At 45.5% G+C, this 13,423-nt stretch overlaps 2 non-coding genes across 2 annotated transcripts; both read left to right on the top strand.

The window, feature by feature from the left end:
- Positions 1-5,914: 5,914 nt before the first annotated feature.
- On the top strand, positions 5,915-6,008 carry TRNAY-GUA. Its single transcript has 2 exons — positions 5,915-5,951; positions 5,973-6,008. It is a non-coding gene; the product is annotated as a tRNA-Tyr (tRNA).
- A 3,008-nt stretch (positions 6,009-9,016) lies between these two features.
- TRNAY-GUA lies at positions 9,017-9,110 on the top strand. Its single transcript has 2 exons — positions 9,017-9,053; positions 9,075-9,110. It is a non-coding gene; the product is annotated as a tRNA-Tyr (tRNA).
- The last annotated feature ends 4,313 nt before the right edge of the window (positions 9,111-13,423 follow it).

Genomic DNA, 13,423 nt, shown 5'->3' with positions numbered 1-13,423 from the left:
TACCTGGTGGTGGAGGATGTTTCTAAGCTCATATATGTGATTATTGCCAGTTTTCTGTTCCTCATTTACTGGTGACTGGATCTATCAACTCCTCATCTGACCAGAAAGGCCTCTCCATAGTATTCTCATGACATGACAGCTGTCTTCCCCTAGAGCAAGTGATTCTAGAGAGAACCAGTGCCCACCAAGGAAATTACAGTCTTTTTTTTAACCTAACCTGGGAAGTGACATACCACTACTGCTGCTGTACTTACTGTGTTTATTAGAAAGGAATCAGCCTTCTAATCCAGCCCACACTCACACACAGAAAGGAGGAGAAATCTGTGTATACATTTTTAAAACCAACACATGTATCTATTAACTTCCTACCAATGAAAGATGATGAGAATTTATCTTCTAAGAATTTATCTCCACTCTCAAATACATGCACATAGAGGAGGACTTCACAAATCCTACTACACAAAATACCAATTATGTATGCTATATGGTATGTGCCAAAAATTTTTTTCTCAGATAAAAGAGAAAATGTTTTAGCCAACATTTCTTTTTAAAAACATGATTTTTCCAAAGATTCAGCTTTCTTTTGAAATCAAGATTCTTATCATTGAAATCAAAACAGTTTCTCTGAGGCTTTACAGAAAGTTGTTCAACTGATTCATGTGATGAAAAATATCTTCTACACAGGCTTGTTTCTGCAACCATTCTTTATCTTCAAATCACTCAGAAAAATATGACTTAGTATTTTCTTGACCTTGCTCTGGCAATTTATCTTTTAGTTCAAATACCCTGTTATAACTCTCCCTCCGCCCAACCACAAGATCTCACTATGTAGCAGGTGACTTAGATGCTCTTTGTCCAGGTTTTCACACAATTTTAAAAACATTCTGAAGTTAACTGATCTTTTTTTAAATAAAGTTCACCATTTTTTTAAAGCCCTACCCAAAACTTTCTACATTTCTTCCTTAGAACCTTTGATACTAGCACCTCTCTGGAAGAAAACAGCATATTATGAAATGTCAGGGTTTTTTTCTTTTGCACAAGAAAAGCAAAACCTCACATGAAACAAACCATTGAAGAGGTACCAGGAGTGCAGATATCAAGAAATTTGCCCCAAAGATGACCTTTTTATTGTAACCGTGAAGACCAACATTATTTTTTAATATATAACGCTTTCATTTATTTTTGAAGGTCTAGTTTCATTGTCCAAAGTCATTTTCTCTTTGTCTAAATAATATTTTTCTTTCTAATTTGTTAAGAAGAACATATGACAGACAATGTATGTATTTCAAGAGTATGGCAAGGGTATGGAGGCGCCTTGGTTGATGAAACTATTCATGGTGTCTGTCTCTTGTGTCATTCTTCAAAACAAGACTCTTTAGCCCTCATTCTCATAGAATCCTATTTCACTATGATCATAAGGATTCCCTCCACCTCTTTCCTATGTTGGAGTATAGATCCCTTTCTTGTTTGTATCTTTTTTTTTTTTTTGTCTAGACCATGCAGTAGTTTCAAAAGAAATTGTACAGAAAGTAAAGTGTTTGAGACTTTCAATGTCTGAAAATGTCTTTATTTTACACTACAAACTGATTGATGGTTTGGCTGGTTATAGAATTCTGTGTTAGAAAACATTTCCCTTCAATATTTAAAGCATTTTCTCCCTTGTCTTCTAGCTTTTAGGGTTGTTAGAAAGGTTATAAGCAATTATGATTCCCAATAATTTTCCTCTCTTTGGAAGTTTGCAGATCCTTTTTTCTTTTTCTTTTTTAAAATTAGTTTGTTTTTTTAATGAAAAATAAAAATTTTATATAATTATGGCATATAATGTGATATATTCACACATATTGTGGAATGATTAAATCGACCAATTAATATGCCCACCACTTCACAAATATCATTTGTTTGTGGTGAGAACATTTAAAATTTATTTCCTCAGCATTTTTCAAGTATACAATACTGTTATTAACTACAGTCACCATGCTGTACAATAGAGCTCCAGAATTTATTCCTATAGTTTAACTGAAACTTTCTACCCTTTGGTCAATATCTCATTCCCAAATTCCCCAGCCCCTGGTAACCACCATTCTACTCTCTGCTTCTTTGAGTTCAACTCTTTCAGATTTCACATATAAGTGAGATCAAGTATCATTTGTCTTTTTGTGCTTGGCATATTTCACTTAATATAATGTCCCCCAGGTTCATCAATGTTGTCACAAATGACAAAATTTCCTTCTTAAAAAAGACTGGATAGTATTCCATTATGTATATATATCACATTTTCTTTATGTATTCATCTGTTGATGTAAATTTAGGTTGATTCCATATCTTGGCTATTGTGAATAATGCTGCAGTGCATGTGGGAGTACAGATATCTCTTCAATATACTGATTTCATTTCCTTTGTATATTGACCCAGAAGTGGAACTGCTAAATCATATGGTAGTTCTATTTTTAATTTTTTGAGAAAACTTCATACTGTTTTTCAGGATGGCTGCACTAATTTACATTCCTACCAACAGTATACAAGGTTTCCCTTTTCTCTACACCCTCATCAACACATGTTATCTTTTGTCTTTTTTGATAATAGCCATTCTAACAGGTATGAGGTGATATTTCATTGTGGTTTTAACTTGCATTTCCCTGATGGTTAGTGAAACAGAGATGTCAATATCTTTCTATCTTTCGTCTTTCATCTTGGAGTTGTCAGATTCTCCAAGGAAATTTTTCATCTCCTCTCTAGCCACCAAATTTGTGGAAGCTTAGTGGGAAAAGATAGCTTAGATAAGTATCTCAGTATCCACTATACATACATTTATTTAATCCCGTGTTCCTATCTTCAACAATCCAGCAAACTTCTCTTCAACCTATTCCAGAGGCAAATCATCCAGTCATCTGCTGGAGTGGCAGAAAGACATCCTGGGTAGTAAAGAAGGCCTAGAAAGTTGCACTTAAGAATCTAGAAAACCACATGTGGCCTTAAGGCCACAGGTTCCCCACCCCTGGTCTAGAATCTAACTTGAACAATTTTCAGTTAATCCTTCCTAATTTATCCTTACATTTATCCCTCTTCCCAAAATGTAGAGGAATTTCATGGAATAAATTGAGCTTGTTCTTGATTTTTCTTGATAACCTGAATAGAATTACTCTTTCTCAGTCAATCATGCTATGTCAGTCATTGCTAAATTATCTACTCTTCAGCTTCCAAAATTTTGTTGCTATTGTTTTCTTTCCCATGCTGCAGTTTTAGTGGAATTTCAGGAGGAAATGAATATAGATGCATGTATTCGATCCACTATCTTTATCTTCATGTTTACCAACTTCTTTGTTGCCCTTTCCTTCTTATACAGCAGTCTATCTTTCTAAGCTCATTTTCTGTCTTCCTGAAGACCTGAACACCAGAAAAATGTCTTTATTTTACCCTTGCTATTGATAGCTTTTCTGCATACATGATTCTAAGAGTTATAATATATTTTATCTCATCACTGTTTTCCATCTTTCATTATTGCTACTGAGAAGTCAGATATCTTCTTAATTGTTATTCTTTTTCCTCTGGCTGCTTATAAGATTTCTTCTTTGCCCATGATATGCTGGAGTTTCACTGTAATGCATCTATGTGTGAAGTATTTTTAATCCCGCATGTTCACCTTGTGCTTGCTGCACATTATATGCTTCCTGTATCTGCAATTCAACTCTTTCATCAGTTTTCTGAATTCATCCCCTATAATATCTACCTTTTCAAGGAGCCTCTCTTCACTCTGTTTTCTTCTCTAGGACATGATTTCCTAGTTTTTATAAATCTTTTTGTTAAATTCTTTTTTTTTTAATGCTTAATATTGTACATTTTATGTGTATTTCACTGCAATTTTTTTTCTTTTCTTTTTTTTTTGAGACAGAGTCTCGCTCTGTTGCCCAGGCTAGAGTGCTGTGGCATCAGCCTAGCTCACAGCAACCTCAAACTCCTGGGCTCAAGCAATCCTCCTGCCTCAGCCTCCCGAGTAACTGGGATTATAGGCATCTGCCACCATGCCCGGATAATTTTTTTCTATATATGTTTTTAGCTGTCCAGATCATTTCTTTCTATTTTTAGTACAGACAGGGTCTCGCTCTTGTTCAGCTGGTCTTGAACTCCTGACCTTGAGCAATCCACCGGCCTCAGCCTCCCAGAGTGCTAGGATTACAGGCATGAGCCACCTCGCCAGGCCCTCTTTGTTAAATTCTTGATAAGATTTTCAAATATTTATTTACATTTACTAACTCCCTCTCGACATGTGTAATCCACTAATTCTTATTCATTAAGAATGGTGACCTCTCTGGGAGGCTGAGGGGGGAGGATTGCTTGAGCTCAGGAGTTCGAGACCAGCCTGAGCAAGAGCGAGACCCTGTCTCTACTAAAAAAATAGAAAGAAATTAGCCAAACAAGTAAAAATAGAAAAAATTAGCCAGGCATGGTGGCGCGTGCCTGTAGTCCCAGTTACCTGGGAGGCTGAGACAGGAGGGTCGCTTGAGCCTAGGAGTTTGAGGTTACTGTGAGCTAGGCTGATGCCACGGCACTCTAGCCCAGGCAAGAAAGTGAGATTCTGCCTCAAAAAAAAAAAAAAAAAAAAGAATGGTGACCTAAGGGTGGCTGCAGAACAATTCTCCACAGTCTTCTTCATTGCTAGAGATACCAGAGGGCACACAAATTGACTGTAGAACTTGTTTCTCCTTAGTCGTTAGTAAATGCCAAATGAGCCCTTTTATATTAGGTGATTAATTGGGGAAATCCAGGTTTGTGGAACTACCTGGGGAGGTAGCTGTTGTCTCCCGCCCACCCCTTTCAGGCGGGGGCAGCACGTCCTATCTTGGAAATTCTGGGAAACTTAAAGTCAATGGAATTCAACAGACGTAGAATCACCTAATAGGGAATTACAAACAAAATGTTTTGATCCCCAACCTCTTGGAGATACTTATACCTGGTTCCAGGTTATCCACAGGTGCTTTGGGAGTATCATGTTAGGACTTTGGAATTACCAGACTGTGATACTCTTCACTTCCATCAGCTGTTCTCTGCTTCAAGGATCTGCACCTGACCTGGTGAGTCTCGGTGCTGACCCAGGGCACGGAATAACGGAACCGCGGGGAAGATGCTGCGCACAACGACCTGCTTGTTGTCGTGGAAACGGGACACCATCTCCTACATCACAATCGCTGAATCTTCGGTCACGCTCGGCCCTCGCGTGGCCAACGATGGGAAGGGAGGGCAGGTCTCTCAGCGGAGGGACAGGGGTCTCAGAAGAGCTCGCTTTCTCTCGGCCGAGAGTTCAGAGCCGGGCTCATCGCCGACTTCTCCTCCCGCGCCTGGGCAGGCGTTGCTTTCGGACCTTTCAGACCGCAGCTTGTCCTTCAAATAGGGTCCTGTCCCGGGCGCACTTTTCTCTCCACGGTCCTATTTTGCCTTCTTTTCATCGTAACCGTTCTCGTCTCCACTGTGTGACTCTCCAGCCTTTCACCTTCGTCTGAAAAGCGCACAGAAACCTCGGTCTTCGCCCGCCAGGCAGGAGCTGGGCACCCTCCCCCACTCCAAACTGATGATACAAACGTGTAGAAGTAAACACTGCGATGTGATGAGGGCAACAGGTGGTAGCATGTCCCACTGGCACCATCCAACCCCTAAACCCTCATCCCCCGCACACCCCCCACCCCCATCCACCTCTCTCCCATGGGCTGGGAGATTGGCAATGGTCGTCCTCGGGGATGCCAGGCAACAGCACCCAGAGGATTTGCTCCGCCCCGAAGGGAGCGCCTTGGCGACAAGCGCGGGACTCTCATCCAAGGCGGGGTTCCAGCCACCCCAAGGCTTAGTGGACCTCTGGTGTTCCCGGGACTTGGTCCCCTTTCTTTCCAGAACAGCCAAATGACCCAGCTGTGGCAGCGCGCACCCTTCGATAGCTCAGCTGGTAGAGCGGAGGACTGTAGACTGCACAGACATCTGCCGACATCCTTAGGTCGCTGGTTCGATTCCGGCTCGAAGGAAGTGCCTGACGCTTTTGCGCGCCCGCGCGCACACCAATGCCCGCCTAGCGCCACCCCCGCCTGCTCCAGGGCCGGGTGACCACCAAGCTGCAGCCACCTTCTCAAGGACCAAACCTCGAAAACCCTTCCTACGGACTACGCCTACGCCTGTGCTGTGGCCCGGGAACTCGCCTGACCATTCTTCCCCACAGTCCGTACCCTTCAGCGCAAAGCAGTCCCCACTTCCTCTGTCTTCTGGCCCAGCCGATCGGCCGCCCGCAATCTCGCCCCCTTCCACTTTTATTCGCTACCTGATCTCTCCCACCTCCAGGTAGCCACCGTCCGGAGCTACATCGCTCTGCTCACCTTGGGCAGAACCCTGGCCACCAGTTGGGCAAAGACTTGGGCGCACAGTCAAGCATCGGGAAGTCTGGTTCCCCCTCCCCCCGCCCGGAGGCCCACAGGCCTACAGAACAGGACACCGGTCACCCATGGCGGTTCCATCCTTCCTGAAAAATCACCCTCTCCCTTCCTTCTCCTTCTCAGGGTCTCTATTCCTGCCTTCACATGAGACTAGCCTGTCTTCCTCTCCGTCTCTCTTTCTCTCTCTCTCATCCAAATTCAGCCCCGCTGTATTTTGCCTACATGTCGGAGACAGCTGCCACCTAGAGAACTTCCTAATCAACGGAACTTCCATGGGCTCGGATAGGTTGTCCTTCGCATGGAGGACAGGAGTGTGGCTCCCCCTCAGGCAAAAACACATGCCCCAAGCCTCAGCTTTCCTGAGCCTTCCACACCGCTTGGTGTGCCTGCAGCAGGGTTTTGGCTCCTGCTCGAAGAGTAAAGAAACTAACAGTCAGTTCTAAGTTGGCAAAGCCACCCATACGGATTTCCCTGCTACTTGCCAGGGAGAGGCAGCGGTGAAGAGAGGGCTAAAGCACAGAGGTGGAAAGGGCTTCCGACCCAAGATAGCTGGGGGCCGGTGTTGGGTCAAAGGCAGGGAGAAGAAGTGAAGCTTGAGTGACAGCTGTCATGGTGAGGGGGCACTCCAACTCACTTGCTGACTCAGGCCACTGTCCGGAGGGTTGAGCACGTTGGTAAGTTTCACACTGGGCCCTGGAGGGTCGGTTGGGAGGCTTCCCAGCCCTCTGCGGGCCTACCCAAGGAGGAACACTCTGGGGGCCAATGAGAGAGCCGGCAGGTGGAAACGGGCTAGGCTTTCACCAGCCAAGTGGGGCTGGAACTGTGGTGAGACGTGGGTTCATGGGGGACTGGGGGAACCAGCGGAGCGCCAGTGAGCGTCCTTTGTTCGCATGCTTCGCTCTGGGAGAAAAACCTCCAGACACTTGGTGGACAGGTGGAACCTATCAGAGAGAGCAGTCCATGTGGAACGGCGATCGGAGCAGGGTCCTTGGAAGCCCTGTGGGGACCCGGTCGCCACTCTCCCCACGCGGCTGTGGCTGCGTCCGCTAGCACTTTTTTCGAGCAGCACAATGCACACGTGTCCCTCTCCGCCAAAGCAGCTCCTGGTCTCCCCCCACACCGCCTATCCACGCCTCCTACGCCCCCTACCCTCAGCTGTTTTAACCTTTCCTACTTGCCTGTGCCAACTGAAAGGGGCCCAACGGTGAGGTCTCCACGGCTTCGAGGCCACCCCATAGCTCACAAGCCACAGACAGAACCCAGCCTCCAGTGACGCCCACTGCCGAAGTCAGCAAAGAAAAACCAAAGGGCGAACCTCGGGTCCTCATTAGACATGTCCAGGTTGGGACTTGGGTGGCCGGAGAGTGGCGCTTTGGTGATCAGCACAAGCCAGGGTGAAGCCAGCAGGCAGATTCTTCCCGACCAGGATGTGACCAAGAGTCGCAGGGGCTCCTCCTGCGAAGATGTGACTCCCACCCTCGGAGAGCTAGAGGCTCTACCAGTCGGGGGTGGGACGAGGGAGTGCGGGTGGGCAGCATGGAACATACAGTCAACTGAGGGTGGTCACTTGCCTGTGCCTTCTCGTGCCTCGGATATGTGGTTTCCTAGGTAGGCGGGTGACTGAGCGTTCTTGGCCGGTGGTAGGCACACATCACGTGGGTTCTGAAATCTTTAAAAGACTGTGAGGCCAGGCTAAGGAGTCCAAGGCGCACACCTGTGCTGTGTGTGTCCTCTAACCGGCCCCCCTCCCCCCGCCGCCCCGCCTCTCTGGGAAGCCCACAGAACCTTGCCCTGCTCCAGAAAGGGGCGGCCCAGGACAAAGGACTCCTGGTCAGCGCCCAGAGGAGGGCAGCCAAGCCTCCAGGCTGACCCCAGCGGGTATCTCTCAGGCACCCGCAAGCCCTGGGTGTGTTTTCTTCAACTAGCCCGAGTCCTTCTCTCCCGGTCACTTCTCAGGAAGCCTCAATGCTCCCCAAGGCGAGTATAGGACATCCTGGGGGGGGGGGCACATGGCGAGGAGGGGCGTGGCGGGGCGGCTGGAGAGGAGAGCCCAGACAGTTTGGAAAGGCCCCGCATTAGAGGCTTCCACCAGTCCCTGAGGCTGCGCTGCGGTTGGCAGCCGCCGGTGTCCATTCCGGTTCTCCTCCTTTTGTCCTCAATCCACCCTCCCCTACCGGACACAACCATCCACTTCGCCGACTGCCCCCATCCCCCGCCCCTCACTCTCTCACCCTGTCTCCCCCCAGGGAGAGCTGTCATTCTCACTGCCCGGGTAGAAAGGGCCATGTAGAGGGCTAAAAGTGCGACAGGTGGTGGCGTGTCCCACTGGCACCATCCAACCCCTAAACCCTCATCCCCCGCACACCCTCCCATCCACCTCTCTCCCATCGGCTGGGAGATTGGCAATGGCCGTCCTCGGGGATGCCAGGCAACCGCACCCAGAGGATTTGCTCCGCCCCGAAGGGGGCGCCTTGACGACAAGCGCGGGACTCTCATCCAAGGCGGGGTTCCAGCCACCCCAAGGCTTAGTGGACCTCTGGTGTTCCCGGGACTTGGTCCCCTTTCTTTCCAGAACAGCCAAATGACCCAGCTGTGGCAACGCGCACCCTTCGATAGCTCAGCTGGTAGAGCGGAGGACTGTAGACTGCACAGACATCTGCCGACATCCTTAGGTCGCTGGTTCGATTCCGGCTCGAAGGAAGTGCCTGACGCTTTTGCGCGCGCGCGCACACCAATGCCCGCCTAGCGCCACCCCTGCCGGCTCCAGGGCGGGGTAACCACCAAGCTGCAGCCACCAATGTCAGGGGCCAAGCTCTGGAAAGCCTTTCTGGACCACCTTCCTTCCTTTGCTGATGCCTATGGTGGGGCCCGGGCACTTGCAACTTGCCTGATCGTTCTTCCCACAGATCGCGGAGTCCTGGTACTCTACAGCACAAAACAGTCCCTAGTGCTGGAACCTTATGGCCTAACCAATTTGCCTCCCACACGCCCACCATCCCGCTCCTTTCTGCTTTTATTCGCAGTGAGTGAGATATCAACCTGGACTTATAGGCGGGGAAGATAATGGTGGTGGTTTTTGTTGATTTGGCCCAGAAAGCCTTTTGCAGAATATCCTGAGGTTTATAGCCCAGGTTTATGATAACATCTCAAGCAAGAAACGTACCCATGTCAATGACCACCCGTCGGAGCTTCTGAATTTATTATTCTTATGGGCATCCATTGGTCCTGCCGATCGCATTAGCAGCCCTTGGACCGGCAGTTTCTGTATAAAGTGATAGATGGGAAGATGTAAGTAATCAAGAAATATCAAAGAGCAAAAGAGGAGAACCAAATTAAGATATGGGGAGCTATGAAAAGGTTGTGGTAAAAAATGATCCTGAGAAAAGTAACAGAAAATGAAAGGGTATTTGACAAAAGAGGAGGCAGAGGAATCAAAGCAGAATAATCATCTTGTTATCACTTTGTAAGCCCAGGAAACATGATGTATTTGGTTGAGTCAAAGAGATTGGGTAGGGGGAGGAGTAGGGGAAATGGAATTGATTAAGCTGGTTACTTAAGAGGTACCCTTTCTGGGTCCCAAAAATTTTCAGCAAAATATTACAGTGTAAAAAGAAGAGCACACCCTGTCTTCTGTGACAGTGTTGGCCTCCCATTGACAGCGGCTCGTGCTACAAGATAGAAGCAGGAACTCACTTGCCCTTTTTGTGACTCAGATTCATGCCTTGTTATCTGACAGAAGTGAGGCTGCAAAAGTGGGAAAAGCACATGGAGAAACAAGGCGCTGTGCCTAGTAAGAAACTGCTTGTGTTTTAGGCTTTCATCCCAAGCACGCCTTCTCAGATGCTATTCTTCTGCCTTGTAAAAAAGGAGTGCGCCCTGATCCTCAACAGGCTGAGTCACATTATTTCTTGTTGCTACCAGCCTCTCTGGCCCCACCTCTCCTTTTCAGAGAGTGTTTATCTGTATAAAGTACCCAATAATTTTAACTTGAGCAGGCTCTGATGTTTAAACAAGGGAACTTTGCCTCAGAATGCTCCAAGGCATTTCAGTTGGTGTATAGTATGGGACTAGAAGGCAAAAAGTGGCCCTGACAGGATTATACATCTCAGCCTCTCAGCCTCAATCTTTAAAAGACTCTGACACTTATCCACAGTCCTTTTACCCACTACTGATTGGAAAATGCTGCAATCTGAGGTCAGGTCTTATGTTTCTTACTTACAGATTTTTTCTTACAAGCAGTCACTTTACCAGTCATGGGCCACATACTTCTTTTTTTTTTTTTTTTGAGACAGAGTCTCACTCTGTTGCCCAGGCTAGAGTGCTGTGGCATCAGCCTAGCTCACGGCAACCTCCAGCTCCTGGGCTCAAGCAATCCTCCTGCCTCAGCCTCCCGAGTAGCTGGGACTACAGGCATGTGCCACCATGCCCGGCTAATTTTTTCTATACATATTTTAGTTTTCCATATAATTTCTTTCTATTTTAGTAGAGACAGGGTCTTGCTCTTGCTCAGCCTGGTCTCGAGCTCCTGAGCTCAAATGATCCGCCCGCCTCGCCCTCCCAGAGTGTTAGGATTACAGGCGTGAGCCACTGCGCCCGGCCCACATACTTCTTGATTGCTGGTATTAGCTTGAGTGAAAAGATGGCGGAGAGTGACAAAATCCTTAGTTTCTAATGGATCCCACTATTTAAAGGTATAAAATTTTATTGATACGTTTCTTTATAACCATTTAGTTATCACTGAGGATGTTCCACATAGAGGACGGATATTGAGCCAAGCATCAGGACCTCAGCTAAAGGCAGTACTTGCTGAAAGAGGCCACCCAGTTGGTGAGGAGGTGAAATGATAAGGTTTGAGAAAGAGAGAAGACAATTTCAGGTATTTTGAATAAAGATTTCCTGATTCCACATTTCTGCCAAATCTGAAAGGAGGCAAGTCCTTCATTTGACACAAGGTTTTTCTCTTTTGGCATCAGTGATGCTTCTGCCTTCATCTGTCAGCTGACCCAAGTTAGACAGCTGCAAGTATACTCAGGAGCAATGACAATAGGAGTGGAAATTAATGGAGTGGAAGTGAATATGGAAGGACATGGATATTATATACTTTTTTCCTCATTCAACATTCTGGAGAATAAATATATATATATATATATATGTCATAGCCATGGTGCCCTGTCTGTGAAGACTCACAAGAGATGTTGGGAGATCTTCACCTTGTTTCTGGGGTGAGCAGCAATTGAAATTCCAGGGATGCGATGACATAGGATAAGATTCTATGTGTGACTTTTAAAATCTTGATATCTTGCTATTCCTGGACTTGTATGTATGTCCAGTAATATCATATATTGTTAGTTACACACACACTATCAACGCTCTGAAGGCTTCTATTCATTTGCTCAGACTTTTCTACAACCACACCACTTCCCTGTACATTGATCTATTCCTACTCGTGTTCTAAAACTCAATAGGCTCAACTTTGAGGGGTATAGGCTTTACCAGGAAACCCCCTCTATTTAATAATCTGCCTTCCACCGCCTACTGAACGAAGACTTTACAATCTACATTTGCAAGGAATTTTCCTTTATTGCAGTTTTCAGCATGTTGCAACAGTCTACTTCCATCTCTAAGTCCCCTATAGACATTAGCATATTTTAGAGGAAGACATGTATTTTAATCTCTATCTTCTAGCACCTGGAACAGGCAGGTTAGGTGCTTAGAAAATGGTATCTGAACAAAACTTACCGAATGGCAATCTTAAAAAGCAGCAGCTCTTATGAGTGAGCACACCCTGGGTTCATGAACTAAGAAGGCGATACATGATTAATGTGGCCCTTTATGGATGAAGTCCTCCTAGCAGCCATATTTGGTGAGCATATTCTTAACAGATAAAAAAGAATTGCTAAAATTGGTGGTTGAAGGATTGCCCCAGCTCAATAAAGTGATACCTAAAAATTCTAAGATAGGAAGTACTAAGGTTCCATTTTGGGTCACATTTAAAGATTTCTACATAGGATGGATGACATTCAAACCTCAGATTTCATTGCAACTAATGGGTGAAAGTAATCTCATGACGGTCAATTGTGTGTGCCCACTGGTATAACCACAGTGTGAGATCACTGCTGTCCCAACACAGTCCAAATCCTCCCAGTGGCATCCAGAAAAACTGCAGAGAAAAACAAACCTGGAGCTATCCCAAGAACCACAAAACTGTGCCAAGAATGGAAGGTAAGCTGAAAATGCCACTGGAAGTTCCCATAATGATATTCAATACAGACACACAGTAAAGCAACATTATATTAAATGCAAATGTCAAACTTAATGGAGAAAACTAGTTGTCAGAAAATGAACTTTTAAATCAGTTTAGTCCCAAATGCAGAAAAAGCACAGTAGGGAAGAGCACATTTCTCTCCATATATGCACAAAAGGACACTTGCACTGGAATGTTTATAACATCACATTCACCATTGCAAAGATGTGGAAACAACCCAGGGGCCTAGCAATACATGAGTGGATCAATAAAATGTGTTCTATGTATACCATGCAGTATTACTTATCCATAAAAAAAATGATGAACTAATACCTTTTGTAACCCCCCAGATGGAACCGGACCCCATCATTTTAAATGAAATATGACAAGAGTGAAAGAACAAAAATCACACGCACTCACTACTAACTTGAAACTTATTGATCAGCATTCATGTGCACATATAGTAGTAAAATTCAATGAAAATAAAACAGGTGTGGAGGAAGGTGGGGAAGTGTAAATACACACCTAACTGATACAATGCACACTGTATGGGCAATGGAAACGTAACTTTCACACAAACTGTACAAAAGCAATTCACCTGTGCAAAATGTTTATACCCCTGTAGTATACTGAAATAAGTTACAAATTTAAAAAAATCGCAGAGACCAAAAAAAGATACAAATAAACCGAGAAGCAAAAACAGAAAAAGAGAAAAAAGGAGACAAGAAGAGAGAGAAAGGCAAAGGAACAGAGATATACACACAAAAAG

Source organism: Lemur catta, chromosome 1, assembly GCF_020740605.2.
Source record: "Lemur catta isolate mLemCat1 chromosome 1, mLemCat1.pri, whole genome shotgun sequence".
In the NCBI taxonomy this organism is placed as follows: domain Eukaryota; kingdom Metazoa; phylum Chordata; class Mammalia; order Primates; family Lemuridae; genus Lemur; species Lemur catta.
This window is presented reverse-complemented; position numbering and strand designations above follow the sequence as displayed.